Raw genomic sequence first — 20,895 nt, forward strand, 5'->3', positions numbered from 1 at the left:
CTTCAGCCCCATGTTCTGATTTCTTAAAGCAGTGTGCATCTGACCTTTATATCAGTCTGTCTGTCAACTACCAAAAGACAGGGCACTTCTAGACCTATAGTACAAGGCAAGTCTGCTTTATCTTTTTTTTTTTCTATTCATGTATGTGTCTTAGGGTTATTATTACTGTGATGAAACACCATGACCAAAGCAACTTGGGGAGGAAAGGGTTAATCCAGCTTACACTTACTTCCACATCACAGTTTATTATCAAAGGAAGTCAGGACAGGAACTCAAACAGGGCAGGAACCTGGAGGCAGCAGCTGATGCTGAAGCCATGGAGGGGTGCTGCTTACTGGCTTGCTCCTCATGGCTTGCTCAGCCTGTTATTCTTATAGAACCCAGGGCTAGGAGCCTAGGGGTGGCCTCACCCATAATAGGCTGGGCCCTCCTCACATGAATCACCACAAAAATGCCCCACAGGCTTGCCTACAACTTGATCTTATAGAGACGTTTTCTCAATTGAGGCTCCCTCCTCTCTGGTGACTCTAGCTTGTGTCAAGCTGACAGAAAACTATTCCAGTACAATATGCAACCTCTTAGATCTGATGTTTAATACCAGGCTGTCTACCCAAGCATTACCGGGTGTGAAACACACCTCCAAGTCTCCCTAGGTCAGTCTTCTGACTTACGTAGAACCAAACACTCAACAGCCTTTACCCTCTGATTTCCTCTGAGGCTGCAGAAGGGAATATGAACTACCGATCTGTCTTCACAACTGAACAGGCGGCAGGAAGCAACTGCTTGTACTTAATCGTGTTCCTGCCTCTACCAGCAGGCCCTAGTGTCAGGGTTCTGCCAGACAAGGACAATGAGACGCTTTATTATATAGGGTGACTAAGAGCCTCCCAAGTACTGTTTTAGAATATAATCCTGGCAAGGAAGGCCATGGTAGGGGGTTACAATATTTTGTGCCAACCATTTCCAAAACTAAACATATGTGGCACTGTGTATAAACACACTCTGCGGTCAATTCTTTTTAAACGCTTACAGGAAGGGAAGGCCTTAGGATCTTGCAATCCTGGGAGAGATGAACAACTTGCAATTTGCTTCGCACTCCGAATCCCACGGCCGAAATGTGTAGAGCAAGCCGTTCCGACACCACAAAACAAGGGCAGCCCACATGAAGGCCAAATATAGGATGTGATTCTAAACCACGATGGAGCGAAGCCTGCATTTCCTTTTCCAGCCTACAAAAAACCTTTGAACACTCCCAAAAAAGGACGTCGGGGCCGGCACCTCCCTCCGGGAGGAAGCCCCTTTCTTCTCGGCAAGCCCTGCACAGCCGGCCACTTCCCCCCCAGCGCATTCACATCACTGAAGACGGGGCTGCTGTGCGTACACCCGCGGGGGGACCGGCGGCGGAGCTGGGCTGGGCGTCCCCACCCTCCACATCTGATGTCATCCTAGCCATCTCGGCGGCGCGGATGAGCCCCACCTGCCCCGCGGGTCATTAGGTTCCGCGCCCGGCCTCCCTCCGGGGTTAGTCCTCCGGGGTTAGTCCTCCGGGCCGCGCCGCTGCAGCCTGCCCCCGCCCCAGGTCTTCAGGGTCCAGGAAGGCCATGCACCCCGAGCCAGGCGGAGCCCCGGCCGGGCGAGCGAGCGCCCTCGCCCCGCGCACCCGGCCCCACGTGAGCGCCCAAGCCCCGGGCCTCCCCGCAGCCCTCAGCTACCGCCTCACGGTTGCCGGGCCCCGAGGCCGAGCGCCCGCTGCCCGCTGCCCGCCCGCCCGCAGACGGCCATTCCCCGGCCGCAGCACCCGGGCACGCGCGTGCGCCCCACACACGCAGCGCCGCCGGCTCCTGTCAGCCCTGGAGCTTCACACGGGGGCCCCGAGGGCCCGCCCGCCCCGGCTCGCTCCCGAGCCGCCTCGCCTGAGCGCGCGCCGCTTACCAGAGCCCGGGTGCCTGAGGCGCCGCCGTCGCCGCCGCCGCCGCCGCCGCCGCCGAAGTCCCAGCTGCAAAGCCCCGCGAAGCCTCCAACCGCTGCCGCCTCCCGCCTGGCACTGAGCGCCGCGCGGGGGAGGGGCGCGGCCGCCCGCCGCTGCCCAGGCCTCCTCGCGCAGGCCCCGCCCCCCAGCCCCGCGCCACGCCCAATCAGCGCCGCCGAGACGCGCCTCGCCACGCCCACTTCCGGAAGGTCCGGGTTAAGAGGCCCGGCGCTCCTTAGCGCGCCCCCTCTGGTAGCGTGGGGCAGCGCAGGGAGGCTCCGAGCACACGCCCGCTTTCCTGGGCATTTGAATGGCCCGGCGGCCACGCCCATGGGCTCCTTCGAGCCCCACCCAGTTCTTTAGAACCTGAGTGGGCGTAGCTAAGCCCCGCCCACCGGCCCTGGGGCGCCTCCCTACGAACTTGGTCTTTTGGCGCCGCTAACTGCCCATCGAGCCCGCGATCCAGGCCCGGTCCCCGCAAACCTAACTTCCCCAGGCTCAGCACCACAAATCCCCCGCTCGGAGATCCAAAAGCCCCGTCCCGGAACCCGTCATCATCCTATTTGCTGCACCCCAGGCCCCGCCCACAGCCCTGCTGGTACTTAAACTGCAAGCCCCGCCCCCAAATTCTTAGAAGCCCCGCCCCCGTCAGGGCCGGCTCCCGCTTCTCACCCACGCCCCATTCCTCCCACTACTGTCCTGAATCACAGCCCAGGACCGGGTGGCCGCCCTTGGGCTCGGCCACACCTTACCCGAGAGAGCTAATGACTCCTTTCCTCAGGTGAGGCAGTGGAGACTCCCTGCTAAAGTCCCTCCGTAAGTCAAGAGTAGGCGGATTCCAGCCCCAGCCCTGTTACTATCGGACGGAGCGGCCCAGGGGACAGTTTCCTCACTTCCTTGGGTCTCAATTTTCTAATCTTGAGTGTGAGGTTATCCCATTCCTAGCCAACGCCTTTTAGAAATATCAAGATCTAAGGAAACTGGGACTAGGGAACTGGGCCAGCCGAGGGGCTGGGTTGTTTCTTTCCCAAAGCGAGGCATCTTTACAATTCACAGGGGGACGAATTTTCACTTTGTTTCAGCCTCTGAAATGTCCAGGAATCTAGCTAGGGTGGGTGCTCAGTGGTAGAGGCCCTGAATTCCATGTTGCAGGACCTGCGTTAAACTGCCAACTCAAAACAGTAAGCAATGGGACCGGGTGCGGTGGAGCACGCCTTGAGAGTCAGCACTCGGGAGGCAGAGGCAGGTGGATCTCTCTGAGTTTGAGGCCAGCCTGGTCTACATAGTGAGTTCCAGGACAGCCAGGGATATGTAGAAAAACCCTGTCTCAAAAAAGCCAAAAAATCAAAATTTAAAAAAAAAAAGCAGTGTGTGTGTGTGTGTGTGCACGTGCGTGCGTGCGTGTGCGTGTGCGTGTGCGTGTGCGTGTGTGTGTGTGTGTGTGTGTGTAAATCAAGGTCTACCAGAACCAAACAGCTTTCTCAGCAAGTTTTTTACTCCCTTCAATGCTCTACTTTTAAAGACGTTCATTTATTTTAGACGTGTGCACCTGCGTGCGTGTGTGTAATTACCTAGTAGGTCAGAGGAGACTGACAAGTAGCCCGGAACTGGAGTTACAGGGGGTCATGGGAGAACCACAGTGGGCGCTGGGAACCAAACTGGAAACGCTCTTGAGCACTTCTCCAGCCCCAAAGCTTGATTTCTTTATCTGTGACATGGAAATGATGATGGCCCCTCCCGGTCAGTGCTTAGTTTCTGACTTGGGACACACAGGTGGCACACAGAATGGGTTTTGGCTCTAAGCAGCCGGTGCTAACAGGAGGGACTCAGTATTCCACACCCAGCAAGCTCTGTCACCCTGCTTAAGTGAGATAGAGGTGGTAGAGCTCCTGTCGTAGTTGCTGGAGTATGTACGGTGATGTGGAAATACCAGTTGCTCTTGTTATGATCCTTTATTTAGTTAAACAAGGGCATAGATTCTGGGGGCTGAGTGGGTGTGGGAGAATGGAGAGCAGCAGACTGCTTGAAAGAGAACTGAGAAGTACCCAGGACACTGACCACGCCTTTGGAAACGGACGCTAATCCAACACTTACCCATCCCTTCCAACAGCAGGCACTGGGTGCCTGACAGTGCAGAATTGTTAGAAATTCTTCCAACAACCCTGTGGCCATAGGAAGAATTCTCAAAATCCAGCTATAAAGGTGAAAAAACAGAGAATCGGAGACATGAACTTGCCTAAGGTTACCCAGTATGGACCAGGTGAAACCCACATGAATCTAACTACACCCTCTGCACTCTTAGGAGCTGGTTAGTCATTACCCCAAACTGCCTCAGGGGCAATGGACAAAACCGGAGGAAAAAAATACGGACTTTGGATTTTGACAGACAGGTTTAATTCAGACTGAAACTTACTCACTGACAGATATTAGATCACTTCCCCTCATCTTATTTATTGGTGTGAGTGTGTGTGGTGTATACACACCTATATGTGCAGGATGTGTGTGCATGGGTAAGTCAAAAGAACACACCAGGCATACCGCTCTAGTACCGATTTCCACCTTATCCTCTTGAGACAGGCATCTCACTGAACCTGAAACTGGGCTGGCAACCTTGAGCAAGCCCCAGCTGTTCTCCCTCCAGCTCTAACAGTGCTGGGGTTACCGGCAACCACAGCTGTCACCAGCATTTAACATGGGTACTAGGGATTTGAATTCAAGTCCTGCGCTTATACAACAAGTGCTCTTACCTGATGAGCCATTTCCACGGTCCCACTTCCTTCTTTTTCTACACTATATATGGAAATGCAAATGCTTACTTCAGGAAGTGATTTGGAGGAAGGAAGAGTCTGGGGTTTTCTCGAGAAAAAAAAAATGACAAGGGGTGGTGGTGCACACCTTTAATCCCAGCACTCGGGAGGCAGAGGCAGGTGGATCTCTGTGAATTTGAGGGCAGGCTGGTCGACAGATTGACTGAGTTCCAGGACAGGCTCCAAAGCTACACAGAAAAACCCTGTCTCTGGAAAAAGCTAACAAACAAAAAGAGTTTGGAGTTTTGTTTGTGACACAAAGGATCTAACCTAGGGCCTCTAACAGTGAGCTCACCCCAGCCCTCCCAACTTAATTACCCCTCCCACCCATGTTGGGGGAGGGTTGAGCTCATATGTATGTGCCAGGGGACAACACTGAGAGTCTTGATCACACCCGGTCTTATTTTGTTTTTTTGGTGTTTTGGTTTGGTTTGGTTTGGTTTTTTGTTTTGTTTTTTTGTTTGTTTTTTGTTTGTTTGTTTGTTTGGTTGGTTGGTTGGTTTTTCGAGACAGGGTTTCTCTGTGTAGTTTTGGTGCCTGTCCTGGATCTCGCTCTGTAGACCAGGCTGGTCTCGAACTTGCAGAGATCCGCCTGGCTCTGCCTCTCGAGTGCTGGAATTAGAGGTGTGCACCATCTCCACCCGACTGGTCTTATTTTTTGAGACAAGGTCTCTGAATGGACTTGGAATTTAGCAACTATTGGCTTCTATTGTATAACATTTTCCCCCAAGATTGAAACATTCCATTCTGCAGGACGCTCCTCAAGAAAGAAGATAAACGGCTCAAAATAGCTTCAGGAAGTCCCTGAAACTGACCAGATTCACTTGGCCCCGCCCTGCCAGAGTAGGCAATAAAAGCTTAGAGGTCTTCTCAGAGGAGCCGAGCTGTAAAGGAGAGGCTGAAAGTAGACTAGTTGCCTGGGAGAAACAGAAACCAAGCTAGCTGCCCGGAAGGACTTTAGCCCAATTGGGGCACCTGGAACGGACACCCTCCAACCTGCTAAGCTGCCTGCAGGCTGTGCAGTGTGCTCCAGTTCCAGCTTTATTAGCTGTCACTCATGCTGGGGCAAGCTTCGATGATACACCTGTCTAAGTCATTTCCTTTTCTGTAAGCAATGTCTCACCCATACACCTGTAAATGACCCCAATAAAACTCATTGGTTCACTTAGTTGGACTTTGGCAGTATCTGTACTTTGGTATGTCATGGGTTCCCTATCTGGGGTGCATAGATATGTGTGCTGTACCTCCCCAGGAAAAGTTCTGTCACACAACAGCTAGACTGGCTGGTTATCCAGCCCCGGGGGTCTACCTGTCTTCATACCCCCTGCACTGGGGTTATGGGTACACGCCACAAACCTAGGGTTTTGCGTGGGTGTTGGGGATCCAAACTCAGGTCCTTATGCTTAAGCACTTTACCTGCTGAGCTATCGATCCAGATGTTCCCCGCTCCCCGCTATTCTTTGAATGATGAAATTAGAAGTAAGATGTGTGATAACAGCAAATCCCAGCAGATGATACCACCCACAGCACCAGTCTTGAGGACTTCACTTCCGCGCTGCCCATTTTCTGTCCCTAGTTTTATCCCTGGATTGGTGGGGAGGAGACTGTCATATGGAAACATGGAAAGCCAGATGCAGTGCCACCTCACCGTCCTCCACATCTGCCCCACATGTGGCCAACTAGCTGCTCCATCAGGAACAGAAAGAAAACTGTGTAACCCTTTGCTGTGAGAGAACTCTTCTACCTCGCTGAGGTTCAGTTGAAAGTAAAGCCCTGCGTAGACCTGGAAGAAACCTTCAGTCTGTGCCTACTGGCCCTGTGCGAAGGGACTTGGGTCCAGGGAAGGATGCTGCTCTTGAAAGCTGGTGGTACCTCGAATTGAGAGATATTTAAATGACAAAAGATAGGAGTGAGTCCCAAACCACAAATAGACAGGTGCCAGCTCATGGGCCAAGGAGAATCACAGGGCCTGCATACAGAGACTTAGCAAATAATTTTTCTCTACCAAATGGGGACATGAGTCTTAAGTTGCCAGGGCAACTGGAAGCTAATGAATTAGCCCTGGGTAGCATTACCAAATAATAATGATAATGATAGACAGACAGACAGACAAGAGGCTTGAGTAATCCCAGAGCGCATATTTTCTAATTGACCAGTAGAAGAGCTTACAGTCTATTAAAATTCACCCTACATTGACCAAACCTCTGCTTTGCATATTTTGCTCTGCAAAACAAGAAAAGCAGCCGGGGGTGGGGGTGGGAGGGTTAGTGGGCAGTGGTGGACTCCTTTAATCTCAGCACTCAGGAGGCAGAGCCAGGCGCATCTCTGTGAGTTTGAGACCAGTCCTGGTCTACAGAACCAGATCCAGGACAGGCACCAAAACTACACAGAGAAACCCTGTCTGGAAAAAACAAAAACAAAAACAAAAACAAACAAACAAAAAAAAGCACTGAATGAGTAACATAGGATCTTTTTCTTTCTTCCCTCACGCCCAATGCTGGGGATTGAACCCCATGTTAAATATTCATTCTTCTGTATTCTACCAGTGAGCTATACTCAGCCCTAAATCCTTTTCTTTCATTAGTTTTTAGAGCATTATAGAGTCACTTGCAGATGTAAGAACCAATATGAAATGAACAAATCACATGGAGCCTTCAGATGTTTTCTGGCAAAACTGTAATACAGTAATAGGAATCTGTCATTGATATCCACATAATTAAGATAGAAAATACTCTCATCCCCAAAAGGGTCTCCTCTGTCACATTTAACCACATCCATCCTACATCCCACCGCCTTCACCACTGGCCACCACTCATTGGGTCTACATTTCTAGAATTTTGGATTTCCAACACTATCATAGAAATGGAATCATATAATCCATAACCCCTAGGTACCGGTACTTTACACCCAGGACAAATCTCTGTAGGCACACATGAGTCTTTGCACGTATGAATAGTGTGTCCCTTCTTAGTGTTGAGTAGTGTTCTGCTGTATATATGTATTTCAATGTGTAAATATTAAAAACATTCTAGTTTTGAGGGCTGGAGAGGTGACTCAGTGGTTAAGAGCATCAACTGCTCTTGCAGAGGACCAGGGTTCGGTTCCCAGCACCCACATGGCAGCTCACAACCACCTGTAACTCTAATTCCGGGAGATCTGATGCCCTCCACGGGCATTAAGCACACGAATGGTGCACACACATGCACGTTAAAAACATATATTTAACTGTGAGTTCGAGGCCAGCCTGGACTACCAAGTGAGTTCCAGGAAAGGCGCAAAGCTACACAGAGAAACCCTGTCTCGAAAAACCAAAAAAAAAAAAAAAAAAAAAAAAAACATATATTTAAGTCTGGGGCTGGAGAGATACCTCAGCTGTTGAGAACATTGGGTGCTCTTCCAGAGGACCCAGGTTTGACTCCCAACACACACAGGGTGGCTCACAACCATCTCTAATTCCAGTTACCTAAACTCTCTGAGGTTCGTTCTTGCCATTTAATTAGTCAGGAATAAAACAGTTCACAGTGAGAGACCTTGTCTCAGAAAAAAAAAAAAAAAAAAAGCTGGGCGTGGTGGCATGTGCCTTTAATCCCAGCACTTGGGGGGCAGAGGCAGGTGGATCTCTGTGAGTTTGAGGTTAGCCTGGTCTACAGGGAAAGTTCTAGAACATCCAGTGTTATATAGAGAGATCTTGTAAGTAACAACAATAAAAAAAATGGAGAATGAGGAAGACATCCAAGGTTGGCTTCCGATCTCCACACACAGACAGATTGGAGCCCGGCCTGTTGATGACACATACATAATGCCAACACATGAGAGGCAGAAGCTGGAGGATCCCTGTGAGTTTGAGGCTATCCTGGTCTACATAGGAGTTCCAGACCACTAAGGCTACATCCTGTCAAGATCCTGTCCCAGAAATAAACTATGCATGGCAGCTCAAGCCTGTAATCCCAGTACTTGGGGTTCAAGGTCAGCCTTTACTACATAATAATTTTGAGGCCAACCTGGGCTACATAAAACCCTGTCTCAAGAAAACATGTATGTCTGTGTACCACTTGTATGCCTGGTATTTGTAGGAACCAGAGGGTATCAGATCTCCTGGAACTGGAGTTAAAGATGGTTTTGAGCCACCTGGGTCCTTTGGAAGAACAGCCAATACTCTTCACCACTAAGTCATGTCTCTGGCCTGTTTTTAAGGAATATATTCATTTTTTTAAATTATATGTATGTGTGCATGTGTGTGTGTGTGAGAGTATGTGCACATATGTGCAGAGGTCCTCTGAGCAACCTGATGTAGGTCCTGGGAACTGAACTCAAGTCCTCTGCCCTAAACCACTGAGCAATCTCTGAAGCCCTGTTTTGTTGCATTTTTGAGACAAGATCTCACACAGCCTGGGCTAGCCTCACCATGTAGCTAAGACCGGCCCCTCTCACACTCACATGAACTAATTCACTCAGAGAGACCAGTCATAACTCCATAGGCAATGCCTCCGTGACCTAATTACCTGGCTTAAGACCTCTCCTGCCTTTTAAAGTTATACTGAGCCCCTACACAACTGTTCCATGAACCTTAGCATGTGAATTCACAGATGTGGAGTCCATGAACAGTGAGGATCAATCATGTGTGTGTGAGGACATATATTAAACTCCTTTTAACCATGGAACCACCTTTCCTGTGCAACAGGAGGAAACAGGTAAATACATCTCAGTGCTCTCAACTAGAGATGTCATCAGAGGAACAGGGTGTGGCTGGGTGCTGGAGGCAACCTGCACCTCACCCTGGAGGCAAAAGACAACTCCCAGGACCCAATCTCTGCTCAGCCCCTCTTGAAGTCAATATCTCTGGCCTTCCAGTGTCCATAACTCCTGGAAAGGCTTGTGGCTCAGTAGGAACATGGAGTGTGGTCTCAGGCTACTCTCTGTGAGGGAGAATAGTCCCGGGCTACCAGAAGCTATGGAAGTTTCTTAAGCAGGAAACAAAATAATTTTGTAGAGGAATATTTATTACTTGATGATGTACAAAGACCTTCCAGATATGCTAGGTAAAAAGGGGGTCAGGAAAGAGTGAGTCTTGTTTTATAAAACATAAAATAAGACTGGTGTTGGTGGGGCACACCTTTAATCCCAGCACATAGGGATCTCTTGAGTTCGAGGCCAGCCTGGTCTACAGAGCAAGTTCCAGGACAGGCTCCAAAAGCTACATAGACAAACCCTGTCTTGGAAAAAAAATGGGAATTATTTCTGAGTGATAGAATTTGGGCATATTAGCCAGTATTCCACTTAGGGGGGAAACAATGAGCTAGACAGACAGGTAGACGATAGATAGATAGATAGATAGATAGATAGATAGATAGATAGATAGACAGATGACAGACAGGATAGATATTTTTATGAAGTTTGTCTCACCTGATCTTGGAACTTGAGGAGCCCTACATTCTGCCACCCTCCTTGGAGACTCAGGGAAGCAAGAGATGTAGCTCAAACCCCTGAGAACCAGACAGCCAATGGAGCAGATTCAAGTTCAAGTGATAAGTCCTGAGAATCAGAAGTGTCAAAGGCACAGGCATCCTACCTCAAAGAAGCAGAAGGAAGTCAAGCATGGTGGCCCAGGTCTATAATCCCAGTACAAGGGAAGTAAAGACCTGAGGGTTGTCTTTACTACATAATAAGGTCAACCTGGCCTATGTGAGACCCTATCTCACAAACAAACAAAAAACAAGCAGATGGAGAAGAAATTTAACCTTCCTCAGCCTTTTGGCTTAGGTCCTTTGTGGGCTGGATATGTGCCTATGTAGGGAAGATCATCCACTCTTAGTCCATCCATTTAAATGCTAATCTTTTGCTGGTGGCTCACACTCTTCACCCAACACTAGGGAGGCAGCTGGAGGCAGCTGGCTCACAAGTTTCAGGGCAGCCTGAACCCACCCATTGCCTCTGGAAACCCCCTCACAGACTCCCAGACACACTCAGAAATCATATTTAATCAGCTACCTGGACATCTACTGTGTCGTCAAATAGACACACACAATCAACCATGATGATGGGTAAACTTCCTGTCCCTACTTCCTGGTCTGTATTTTCTCATTTTCCTGCAAGTGTGTTCAGTGAGTGGTTGGCCATCCTACAGGAAAAGAATTCCATAAATTCACGGTCCCTTAGCCCAGTGTCGCCATTTGACAGTCCCCAGCAGAGCGCCAGATGGAAGGATTTCCAGATAAGGCAGTACTCCAGATTTTCCAAGAACTTGAATGTGAGTCTTGTCACCCAAATTGCTCGCTTACCAGGAGAGTCTCATTATGGCAACAATAAAGCTTGAGACGGCCACGATTTGTGTCCAGGTGCCCACCAGCGGCCATCCAAAGCTCAGCCAGGCCAGCGCCACTCAAATAGGAAGCCTCTGGCACCGTGAACCGGGAATTAATGCTAATTAATCCAGCCAAGGCTTGCTGCACCCGTGGCTCTCAACTGCAGGTGCCTTGCTCCCGGCTTCCCCCAAGGGACAGCCCGTGATATTTAGAGACATTTTGGGTTGCAGCAGGCAGAAAAGTGGACCTGGATTCTGTAGGGCAGAGTCAGGAATGCTCTTCAACAATCTACAGTGTGAAGGACTGCCCCACAAAGAAGTGTTGGGCCCCAAACATCGAGGAACCCTGTCTATTCAGACGTATGGAAACTTACTGAGTCTTACAGGGTGAGGGACTTTGAGGAAAAGATTTTTAACCCCCTCCCCCCACCAGCCGTGCTTAAGGATGGGGTCTGTTATGTCTACCCTACAGTATAGAAAACAGAGTAGGGGTTGGGGATTTAGCTCAGCGGTAGAGCTCTTGCCTAGCAAGCTCAAGGCCCTGGGTTCGGTCCTCAGCTCCGGGGGGGAAAAAAAAAAAAAGAAAGAAAGAAAAAGAAAAAGAAAACAGAGGCTTCCAGCGTGGAAAGGACTTGAGAATATATAGTTGGTATATCTTGTGCAATCAAGGATCACATGGCAGAGCCGGCAAGATGGCTTAGCACACAGAGGTGCTTGCACACAAGCCTGAAGACCTGAGTTTGATCCCCAGATCTCCAAGGTAGCAAGAGAGAACCGAATTCCACCGACGCTCTGTGGCATGGATGAGCCTGTACTTACATACAAGCAAAAGTAAATAATTAATTTAAAAAAGAAAGTGTTGCCAGGCATGGTGGTACACGACTTTAACACTAGCACCTGAGAAGCAGGATGTTGTTTTTAACAAAATCTCAATCATTCGATGTTACCAATAAAGACTTGGGAACCAGATGCCGGGGTGAAAGCCTGCTAGCTCAGAGAGGCAGAGAAAGCCCCCTGCTGACCTTCCTCCTCAGCCGACATCCCAGAAGCCTCTCTCTTCTCCTACGCCACCTCAAATAAAACTCTTCAAACTCAATGTCCCTCCCTTCTGCTTCCTGTGTGTCTCTCTCCATCCTCCTGACTCCCTCTTACTCTCTATGGTTTTTCCTGTCAACTGGTCTCTTGACCTATAGCTGACTTTATTTAATCCTGCTTACAATATTCAAGCAGAAAGCTCTTGGATTAAAAGTGTGTGCCAGGGCTAAACCACACCACAACTAGAAACAGGTTTTTTTTTTTTCCAGTAAATAACACAATCTCAGGGTTCAGTGTGATCAAATATCCTTTAACACAGGTAGAACTCTGAGTTCAGGGCTAGCTTGAACTACATAAAGAGTACCAGGTCAAGTAGGGCTATGTAGTGAGACTATCTTAAAATGTGAGTATGGAAGCGGGACCGTGGTGTCTCACACCCTTAATCCCAGCACTTGGGAGGCACAGGCAGGCTGATTTCTGAATTAAAGGCCAGCCTGGTCTACAGAATGAGTTCCAGGATAGCTAGGGCTACACACAGAAACCCTGTCTCAAAAGAAAAACACCACCACTACCACCACAACACACACACACACACACACACACACACACACACACACAAATTATATCTCTGACATTAGAGCTCAACCCCCCACCCCCAGTGCCCAGTTGCTAAATTGTTGCTACATTGTTATTATTGTGAAAACTTGTCAGCACAAATAAAAGGAAAGAAACCAGTGACCAAGCGTGCCATGGTCACAGCTGCTCTCGGCTGCTGGGTGACAGTGGGAACAGCAGCTGAGGGTCCCGGAGCAAAAAGATGATCCTAACGGTTCTGGGCTCTCCGGACAGGTGGTTTAAAATGGCTCCCTCTTTGGTCAGGGCTGGCTTCTGGCCTCCCAGAAGACTGAGATGTGAGATTATCTGTTTCCTACTCAAGTGAAGTGTCGCTTCCCTTTGTGAGAGGTGAGCAAAGGGTTTTCCCAGGGGAAGTCGCTGGGGGAGCACACACGCTTGGAATCATAGATTGCCTTGTCACCAACAGTGTTTGTAGGAAGAGGCGACTTGCAAATCCCCTTTCGAGGAAGTAATGCTATCTTTCATTCACACAAATGGTCTCTCCTCTGCACCTACGCCAAGCTCCACTGAGCCCATGCCCACATTATAAACGACAAAACAAACAACAAAAACCGGTGGGCTGGCTCCTTTCACTCAATGCCACACTTTCCTGGTGGATGAGGAGACCCCCGGGCTTGCGACCCAGACAGAGGTTCTCCTGCCCCCTACTCATGCTAGAAATGAACTTCAACAAGGACTGGGAAGCCGTAGAAGGGCTAGCTGTGGGTGTGGCTTGCTGGAATCCATCAGGCTGCTCTGGCTGCCAAGTCCCAGCTCTCCCACAAATGATCTGTGAGATCCTGGGCACACTGTTTGATCATGTAGCAAGTTTCAGACTTTATTAGTAACCGATATGTTTACTGCTTTTATACTATGGGGTGTGTGTGTGTGTGTGTGTGTGTGTGTGTGTGTGTAGTTTGTGTTGTAGAGGATCGAACCCAGGGTCTCATGTTAGTTAGGCAATGCTCTGCCGCTGAACAACACCCCCAATTCTGGCTATTGTTCTTTAATTTGTTATTCCAGACAGGGTTTCCCTGTGCGGTCCGGCTGTGTAGCTGGGTAGCTGGTCCCTGGAGTTCCCCTCTTTCTCTTCTTGTTCTTTCTTCCCTTCCTCCCAGATTTCTCCTTCTATATCATCTCTCTGCCTGCCAGCCCCACCTATCCTTTCTCCTGCCTCGCTATTGTTTGTTCACGTCTTTATTAGATCCTCAGGTGTTTTACACAGGCAGAGTAACACAGCTTCACAGAGTCAAACAAATGCAACATAAACAAAATAACACACTTTAAAATAGTATTCTATGCTAGGTGGTGGTGGCACACGCCTTTAGTCCCAGCACTCGAGAGTAGAGCCAAGTGGATCTCTGTGAGTTCGAAGCCAGCCTGGTCTACAGAGCGAGATCCAGGACAGGCACCAAAACTACACAGAGAAACCCTGTCTCAAAAAAACCAAAAATAATAATAATAATAATAATAATAATAATAATATTCTATATGCATGCATGGTTATAAATCCTTACAGCCATTCACTCACCAGTGTTCCATCTTACCTTCTGGCACCACACTGTCCTCATCTGTAAAATGGGGACATAGTTGCACTTACTCCAGGGGGCTGTCCAGGCTGTCTGGAAGACTTCATGTATCCATAGAGACTCGGTGCAGGAAAGATGCTCACAACCACCTGTAATCCCAGGTGCAGGATGATCTGAAGCCTCTGACTTCCACAGACACATGCATCCAGGAGACTGCATATACACGGCAAATACACGCACACACGCAACACATGATTACAAGTAAAATGAAGCCATATAAAATCATAAGGGGCTGGAGAGATGGTTCACAGGTTAAGAGAATGGTCTGAGCCAGGCGGCGGTGGCGCACACCTTTAATCCCAGCACTCGGGAGGCAGAGCCAAGAGGATCTCTGTGAGTTCGAGGCCAGCCTGGGCTACAGAGCAAGATCCAGGACAGGCACCAGAACTACACAGAGAAACCCTGTCTCGAAAAACCAACAATGAAAGAGAGTAGTCTGCTCTTCCAGAAGGGGTGAAATCAGTTACCAAAACCCATGTCAGGTGGCTCACAACTGTGACCCCAGTCCAGGGAGAGCCAAAGGCTCTGGCCTCTTTAAACCCCTGCAGGTGAATCTCTATGAGTCCGAGGCAGCCTGATCTACACAGCAAGTTCCAGGCCATCCAAGGCTACATTGTGAGACCATAAATAAATAAAACCCTTTAAAAAGAGAAAGAAATTGAGAAAAGAGCCATCTGGTCCCCACTGTGAACACTGCCATGCGCACGAGGGGCCTGAGCATGCGGGAGGTGACTTCTTCAGCCACTAGTGTCATTAGTCAGTGCTGAGGTGGAATTCTGGAAGCTTCTCTAACAGACAACCACAGCTTCAGCCCTTCTGGAAGTTCCAGGATGATCTTCCTCCCACTCAGGGACACTTCTTGCAGACCAATGGGGGTTCCTGCTCTGAAGTCAAGTTGAGGATGTGCTGTTGAAGGTCCCATGTGCCCCCGGGGATGGCTGCCTGCCCCGTTCGGAATCAATACTCAGAGCTCACAAAGCCTTCGCCAGGGCGGAAGCATCACACTGGGCTGCAAATGATCCCTGGATGCCCTCCCCTACAAAGAGAAATCGTGTGCACTGTGGACCTCCTGAGTGCTCAACATCTACCTGTATCCATTGCTTCATTCATCTGTATCATTATTCAACAGAGTACCTTACAGCGGGCCTATTCTACAGATCAAGAAACTGAGGCTCTGAGGAGTGAAGGGTCTTTAATTCACACCACACAGATGGATTCAAAGACTGAGCCTGTCATATTTTGTGACATAGCCTCACCAAGGTACCACGGGATTGTCTAGTAGCAAATAACTGCCTAGTAACTGGGCAGGTGTTAACACACTCTAGGCTGGGAACTAACATGCGCATCCCACCTAAGATATCTTAAACAAAGCCGGGCGGTGGTGCCGCATGCCTTTAATCCCAGCACTCAGAAGGCAGAGGCAGGTGGATCTCTGTGAGTTCGAGGCCAGCCTGATCTACAGAGTGAGTTCCAGGACACACAAAGCTACACAGAGAGATCCTGTCTTGAAAAAACAACAACAACAAAAAAAAAAAAAATCTTAAAACAAAATTACAATTAGTGTCTCCTTTTAGACAAAGAAACTTAAAGGTCAGAGAGGTCCAAAAACCGACCCAAGGTCACACAGCTTGTAGGTAGTGCGGCTAGAATTTCAACCCGGTTCCAAGTGCAGTGTCTGTGGGCATTTTAGTCCATCTTGCTTCTGTAAGCAAGTTTAAGTCAGACACCAACATGAGTTCCAATCCTTTAAAATATTCCAAATCTTCCAGTGCCTGGGATGCCAAATAAGTATTCATGGAACACACTGATAAGACAAATCGAGGCTCCGGACGTCTTCGAATGCCCTGGGTCTGTGCATCATACAGGGGCAGCTCTCAAACATGAGAAATGGAAATCTATTTCCTTTCTGTAATGCTTATTCCAGCGATGCGGCCGCTGCTGAAGCCAGATGTTTTTGCTTACTCTGCTCTAGAGGATGCAGAGAAAAGCAGCATTAACTTACAACAGGCTGGGCTCGCTCGCTCGCTCGCTGCCCAGCATGGTCTATTAGATGGTTTAGCTGGGCACGAGGAACAAGCTGTGAACATCTTATTGTGGACACGCTCACGGCCACAAATCAAAACCCAATCTCCAAGAGGGAGCAGAGCAGAAAGGGCAAGTAGCTGCAGATGTGGAGTCCAAACACACCCCGTGACACAGGAACTCCTATCAGAAGGTTATGTGAGGTCACAAATAGGCCAGTACCGGGGCAAAACAGGAAGCAGCAATCTGGTGACTATGGAATGCTGGGTCGTAAATCTTAAAGGCACTCCATCCAGTCTTTGATCCATTATCTATTGCTGTAGAAGACGCCACCAGAACCATGTAGGCAGAAAACTAGCACGCCGATTATCTATTTCTGTGGTTGGGAATCGGGAGGTTTCTACTTCATGGGTTTGGCTCTGGTAAAGTCTTTCCTGAGGTTGTAATCGGCTAAGATCGGGGGCTGTAGACAGCTGAAGGCTTGATGCGGTCCCATGGCTTCTCCCGAGTGGCTCACTCATCCAGGCTGGTTGGGAGGTTCAGGAGACCAAGGGAGATGGGCGGAACTGGGAATGCCTGTAATGGTGGCACCTGGAGGCTGCACTACCGTTTAGGACCTAACATCAGCAGTGTTCTGTCAGCTCTGCAGTGTGCTCACACCAGCCTTGATCGACATGGAAGGCGTCACAAGGGACGTGTCTCAGTCAGCTGGAACTGCTGAAGGGGATACCACCACTGCCCGGCTTGTTGAGGCCCTCTTAAAAGTAGGCTACCACTGGGCAGTGGTGGCACACGCCTTTAATCCCAGCATTTGGGAGGCAGAGACAGGGGGAAATCTCTGTGAGTTTGAGGGCAGCCTGGGCTACAGAGCGAGTTCCAGGACAGGGACCAAAACTACACAGAGAAACCCTGTCTTAAAAGAACCAAAAAAAAAAAAAAAAAAAAAAAAAAGAAAGAAAGAAAGAAAGAAAAGAAAAAGGAAAGAAAGACAAGAAATAGAAAAATATAAAGGAAAAGACCAGAGACAAGACGGCAGGAGTTAGGACTGTTTCAGGCAAAAAGGTGTTCATGGGAGCTTTATTTACAATAGGAAGAATTAGGAGGTGTCTTAGTCAGGGTTACAATTGCTTCAATGAAAACACCATGGCCAAAAAGCAAGTTGGGGAGGAAAGGGTTTATTTGGCTTACACTTCCACATTGCTGTCCATCACCAAAGGAAGTCAGGACAGGAACTCCAACAGGGTAGGAACCTGGAGGCAGGAGCTGATGCAGAGGCCATGGAGGGTGCTGCTTACTGGCTTGTTCCCCATGGCTTGCTCAGCCTGCTTTCTTATAGAACCCAGGGCCACCAGCCCAAGGATGACCCCACCCACCATGGGCTAGGCCCTTAACCATCAATTACCGTTTAAGAAAATACCCTACAGGCTTGTCTTCAGCCTGATCTCATGGAGGCATTTTCCCAGCTGACGCTCCCTCTTCTCCAGTGATTCTAGCTTGTGCCCAGTTGACATAAAACTAGCCAGCACCACAGAGGCCACAGTGAATGCATCTTACAACCTAGCTAAGCTAACTCTAGCCTCCCACATAATAGATTAAGATTATTATTCGGCATGGAGCTCTCAAGAGGAAGAAGAGGAACACGGTCTCCATGCTTTGGGCAACGGTGATTTCTGTAGATGGGTATGTGTCACACAGTAAGCTGAACACTAAGGATCAGGGAGCCCCGGGGTGGGCCCAAAGGAAAGAAAACAGTAACTTTTTATGTTTGCCTCTGCCTTCCCACACTGCTTTCTCCTTACCCATCCCCCCACAAAGTTGGCAGAACCAGGCTGTCTTTTTTTTTTTTTTTTTTGGTTTTTTTCGAGAAAGGGTTTCTCTGTGTAGTTTTGGTGCCTGTCCTGGATCTCGCTCTGTAGACCAGGCTGGCCTTGAACTCACAGAGATCCGCCTGGTCCTGCCTCCTGAGTGCTGGGATTAAAGGCATGCGCCACCACCGCCCAGCTCAGGCGCTCTTTTCTAACTGGAGGCTCAGCAGCCACCTGCCGGGTTTGTCCCCACGCGGTAGACTGGACATCTGGTTCCAGGGATGATCTTTCATTCACCTCTCTAATTCTCTCTGTCACCCACACCCATGAGGACCCTGAGCACCCAGGGCTGGGAAAGGCCAGGAGTCCTCCTTGTCCCTGGGTTATTAGCAGACGGTCATCTTCTATTCCCATCCTCCCGACAGGCCAGTGGGAGATGCCAGCCATGTTCTTGACCCCTAACACATTAATTATCCAGGGAGTGCAAAGAAAATGAGCCCTTTCTGGAAGAAATCTACAACCCCATCTGGTTCCATATCCCCTCAGGCTCCCAGGCCTCAAAAAGCTTTTTGTGGCTACAAACACAGGTTTCTTCCAGGAAAAACGCTGCAATCTTACCCAATGCCTGACTGGAGCCAAGGCTGCTCAAGTGAGAGAGTCAGCTGTGACCTACCCCGGCCCACCCCCAGTCAGTCAGCAAGCTAGATGTGACAGAGACAAAGGCTATGCTTTTCTGTTATGGCTGTAGCACCCATGGAAGCAGCTGGTGGACGAGACCAGCTCTGATGCCAGAATGCACATCTCTGGGAGTGATGTGTCTTGGGACTTCACCTCTGTGGGTCCATTTCCCGTCCTTGAGAAACACAGGGCCTGCCTCTCATTGAATGAGATAGCATTTAAATTCTAAGCCAAGTGTGGGACACATTAAAAGTATTTAAAAAAATGACTGCCACAATTATGTTATTGTGCTGTCGAAGGGGAAGGGAACAGGAAAACGTACCTGCTGTAAATTTGTGCGTACCCACCGTCCCATAAGCCCTTGCACATTCTCGATAAGCTAGTCCCACTCGGTAATTTGGGGTGCTTTTTAAAAACAGTGTTGTGGCTTCTTTATCCAGAAAGGAGAAGTGCGGGAGACAGTCTGGGGCAGAACCCACCAAAGGGTTCAGTACTTGGGGAGCTGGCCCTTTATCCTGAGAGAAAGGGTTGCATGTCTGTGGGGAAACTGAGGCACTCCAAATATGAGTGTCTTCATCTCCGCAATAATGAGCTGCATCTCACAGGTGATGTTCAGAGGGTCAGCTATGAGACTGGGGCATGTTTTAAACACATAACAGTGGGCAGTGGTGGCTCAATCCCAGCACTCGGGAGGCAGAGTCAGGCAGATCTCTGTGAGTTTGAGGCCAGCCTGGTCTACAGAGTGAGTTCCAGGACAGCCAGGACTGTTACACAGAGAAACCCTGTCTTGGAAGACCAAAACCAACCAAACAAACAAACAAATACTGTTTTACTCAGCTGTGGTACACACACACACACACACACACACACACACACACACACACACACAAATATTGCCTGCTAACCTGTCAACAAATCTTTTTCATCTCAAAGAAGAAAAAAGTGTAGACTTCTCTCTTTCCAGTGTCATGGGGTTCCAGGTCTGGATGCAGGGTCCTACCTGTGCACTGCCCTGGACTCCGACACTTGTGTACTGCCCTGTCCTGGCTCCACCTCTTCCCTTCCTGCCCTTTCTCTCTGTCCCTGCTTCCTTTCTTCTAACCTTGCCTGAGTGAGCCAGCCTGCCATGGCTACCTCGAAAGGCCCACAGCTCTAGGCTTATAGCTCTAGCTGTGAGTTCAACCAGTTCTCCTCCCATCTCCCTCCCATCCCTCATCCCCCTCCTCCCACCTCCCTCACACCCATCCCGTCCTCCCTCCCAGGGATCCTACTTATCAGGGTTTTGTTTTTTTGTTTTTTGTTTTTTGTTTTTTCAAGATGGGTTTCTCTGTGTAGCTTTGCGCCTTTCCTGGATCTCACTCTGTAGACCAGGCTGGCCTCGAACTCACAAAGATCCGCCTGCCTCTGCCTCCCGACTGCTGGGATTAAAGGCGTGTGCCACCACCGCCCGGCTCCTATCAGGGTTTAAAGATGGTTTTGCCTCACCCTGAAATGACACTGAAACATGTTCCTTAATGACAATACGGCAAGTTGCTGGAATCGTAAGAGGAGGCGACAACTGGCTTGTTGAGGGAAGAATGCCGTGTTCACAGATCCATCCGAGAGCAGCAGTCTCAAGACCTCAGAGCAGCTGTCTAAAGTAAGGTCACTGTCTTTGTTTGTTTTATTGCTGTGAAGAGACACCATGACCTCGGCAACTCTTACGAAGGAAACATTTAATTGAGGCAACAGCTTACAGTTTCAGAGGTTCAGTCCGTTATCATCACGGGAAGCATGGCGGCACACAGGCAGGCATGGTGCTGGCTACGTCTTGACCAGAAGGCAGCAGGAAGTCGACTGACCGACACACTGAGTGAAGCTTGAGAAAAGAGACCTCAAAGCCCGCCCCCACAGTGACACACTTCCTCCAACAAGGCCACACCCACTCCAACAAGGCCACACCCACTCCAACAAGGCCACACCCACTCCAACAAGGCCACACCCACTCCAACAAGGCCACACCTCCTAATAGTGCCACTCCCTTCGGGGGCCATTTCCTTTCAAACCACCACAGTCCCCTGCGTGGACTCTCACG

General features: G+C 49.4%; 1 protein-coding gene across 2 annotated transcripts in view; it reads right to left on the reverse strand.

Annotated features, from left to right (window-relative positions):
• Coro1c (coronin 1C) overlaps positions 1–20,637 on the reverse strand; it is a 95,486-nt gene extending 74,849 nt beyond the window's left edge. The window contains exon 1 of one of the 2 annotated variants that reach the window (XM_059249092.1): positions 20,558–20,637. The gene's annotated coding sequence lies outside the window, so the exon portion shown is untranslated. Of the gene's footprint in view, positions 1–1,932; positions 2,036–20,557 lie in introns of those variants that run through there. The other variant, XM_059249093.1, reaches the window with a different exon arrangement.
• Between the last annotated feature and the right edge of the window lie 258 nt (positions 20,638–20,895).

This window comes from Peromyscus eremicus, chromosome 23, assembly GCF_949786415.1.
Source record: "Peromyscus eremicus chromosome 23, PerEre_H2_v1, whole genome shotgun sequence".
Classification (NCBI taxonomy): domain Eukaryota; kingdom Metazoa; phylum Chordata; class Mammalia; order Rodentia; family Cricetidae; genus Peromyscus; species Peromyscus eremicus.